We start from the raw sequence: 2,883 nt of genomic DNA on the forward strand, positions 1-2,883 counted from the left end.
GACACGGCTGTGCCCCATCCCCCCGCCCCAGCCCCACCCCTGGGCCTCTGAGATGCCCTGGGTCTGAGGACCAGGTCAGTGGAGCAGAATTTGTGCTGAAAGGGGGCACGCACCTGTTTGCAGACGGGCAGCTCCCAGGACAGGGTCCCAGCCAGAGGGGCCTGCAGACCAGCTCGAGGGAAACGTGTGCGGAGTCTTCCTCAGGCAGCTCTGACTTAGTGCTGGGTTGAAAAGAGAAAACATGAGAACAAAACCATTTCCATCTCTGAATATCTGAAGTGCATCAGACAAACGCTCTCCCGCGCTCTTGATTAAAAATATCACAGGACAGAGTGTCATGGGAACCGCATCCTTTGAACACTGCGACTGGAAAACATTAGGCTGGGGGGAGTTATAATGAGGCGTCCCCGCTTACCCCTTCACAACGGCAGCCGCTCCCAGCTCTGCTCCCCTGCAGTGAGACTTGGACCGGTCCCTGGGATGCCAGGGGATGGGCCAGCAGGCCAAGGGGTCCAGCTGGCCGTGGCCAGACTGATGCTGGGAGGGTCTGTGTCACCCATTCCCAACTCAGGCCCCAACTCTTCACTCAGGTCAACAGAGTCAGGTTAGGGGGTAAACCATCAGCATCACCCCATTACCACTGTGGTTCCCCAGCACCAGCTTAGATTCCAGGGGGGTGGGGCTGACCAGGGGCTCTGCCTGGGGCTGACCTTGCAGTTAATGTACACACTGAAACTCTCTCATCACAACCAGCCGTGGAAGCCAATGCCTTAAAACAAATTTCCTTTCTTCCTTCCCTCCTTCCTTTCTTTCCTTCCTTCCTTTCTTCCATCTTTCTTCTTTTCTTTCTATCTCTACATGAGATCTACCCTCCTTCTATAGCTACAGGATGTATCTTCGCCTAGCTGTAGATAGATACACACACGCATGTGTAGGTAGATACCTACACAGATGCATAGATAGATAGTATTGATTCCATTTCTCTGGAGAACTCTATCTGATTCAGAGCATCTAGCTTGCATGCACTCCAAGAGATCAACCCTATCCACTAACAGCACCAGAAATGCCACTGTCCCACCCCCTGCTCCGCCCAGCACGCAGTCCCCACTCCCAGGGAAGGAGCTGTGCCCCAGCAATGGTACTAAAGCAGGAGGGAGGAGGAGGCAGCGAGGACCTAGTCATCTGTTTGAGAACGAGCTGGGAATGACCTGGCCCTCCAGAGTCTCCGATGTGACGCCCCAGCCCCTGCTTCTATCAAGGCCTAAAAACCCACCCCTGCCATCAGAGCCAGGCTCCCTGCATTTGCAGGACAGTCGTCTCCAGGCCCCCTCCCCTGTGCCCCCACTCAGCTGCCCCCTCTTCCCCTGCCTGCCGATGGCTTCTCAATTCTGATGATGTATCAATAACTGCAAAGCAAAATGCCACAGTTAGCAGCGCTACTGTACTGTAACTAATCGCTTTTGGAATCAATTCTCAGGGTTGAGTGTGTGCAGCGAGGTGGGGCTGAGTCCCCGAGGCCGCTGCAGCCCCCAGGAATTAGGCACACCAGGAAAAGTTCCAAGGGACAAAGAAGGGGGGTGGGAAAGGAAGCAAGGAAGGAGACCAAGAAGAGAGCAGATTTTTTAAAAGACTAATACAGAGAACGAGGGGCAGCAAGTTGTGTCCCGACTCAAGGCCGGGCAAGGACACAGAGGGTGGCAGGACCTTTCCTGGGATGGGGACACCCCTGACCCCCCAGTCTCAAGCAGCCTGCAAGTCTCGGACCTGGAAGCTCCTCCAAGCGTATGCGGACCTCAGGGTTCTCTGGGGCTCACGTACTTAAAAGATTATGTTGGCTTAATAAACTGTGTTGCTGCTGCTGCCAGGTTATTCTCGGGCAAACACAGGAGAGGACTGGGGGAGAGCTCAGTGGCCACTCCCACCTACCCAGGAAGGGAAGAGGGGACAGGAGTTCAGTACAGAGGCCTAGGGAGGGCAGTGCCTCTGATCATACTCTCGGAGCCTTCTTCCTGCTGTAATGCATGAACCCCTCCAGACATTCTAGAGGGAAACTGAGGCACAGAACCCTCAAACACCCCCTCGCCCCTACCAAGGTGCAGATTGGAGGCCCAGGGAACATGGTGCCTGGCTTGTGATGGCCACACTGTCCTCACTCTTGCTACAGTGGCCTCTGGAAGGCTTGGTTTCCCCACCTGCTATGTGGACTCCTTAATAACTGCCCTCTTGCACAGCCCTGACTCCGCCTGCTCCAAGCAGGATCATCAAAGGAGGTGGGACAGACGGAGCCACACCACAGGGGCTAGTTTAGGAAAGTGCCAGAGAGGGGACAGGGGCCCCTGTGTGCCTTCCAAGCACGAAAGCCAGGACGAAGCGTTAGTGGGTCCAGTGCCTTGGGGTCCATGCGTTACCCACTTGTTCTTTAGCCACTCCACCCTGCTCCTGTTTACCTCACCGCTTCCCACCCCAGATCACCCAAATCCCCAGGACGGAGCCCCAGGGACTCAGGCCAGAGCTGGGCTGTCTGGGGGTGGAAGGGGCAGAAAGCCCCAGGCAGGTAGATAAGTGGGGGCAGGGGGAGGGGCTGATGGAAAAATGGAAAAGGTCCAGTGGCACCTTCAGGGCAGAGAAGGAGGGCATGGCATCCAGTCTCTTCCTGCAGAGAAAGTGCCAAGGCCAGGCCTGAGATCGGCTATTTGCTTCACTTGCCCAGAGACTGCTTCCATCGGTGATCCCTGGGGGCCCCTGTGGCTTCAGCATCTCTCCCAGAGAACAGCGGGAGGCTTGAGACCACCACACGCCCCCTAGACCAGGGGACACCCCTGCCAATTCTCCCACCTCCTCTGGAAGCCACCCTGCGGCCAAAGGCAAACATCTCCAGACCTC

General features: G+C 56.3%; 1 protein-coding gene across 1 annotated transcript in view; it reads right to left on the reverse strand.

Moving 5' to 3' along the window:
• The window catches only part of RBFOX3 (RNA binding protein, fox-1 homolog (C. elegans) 3), a 330,137-nt gene that overhangs the window by 204,398 nt on the left and 122,856 nt on the right, over window positions 1–2,883 (reverse strand). The window contains exon 2 of the mRNA XM_010856521.1: window positions 114–221. The gene's annotated coding sequence lies outside the window, so the exon portion shown is untranslated. The remainder of the gene's footprint in view (window positions 1–113; window positions 222–2,883) is intronic.

Source organism: Bison bison, unplaced genomic scaffold (genome assembly GCF_000754665.1).
Source record: "Bison bison bison isolate TAMUID 2011002044 unplaced genomic scaffold, Bison_UMD1.0 scf7180017864371, whole genome shotgun sequence".
In the NCBI taxonomy this organism is placed as follows: domain Eukaryota; kingdom Metazoa; phylum Chordata; class Mammalia; order Artiodactyla; family Bovidae; genus Bison; species Bison bison.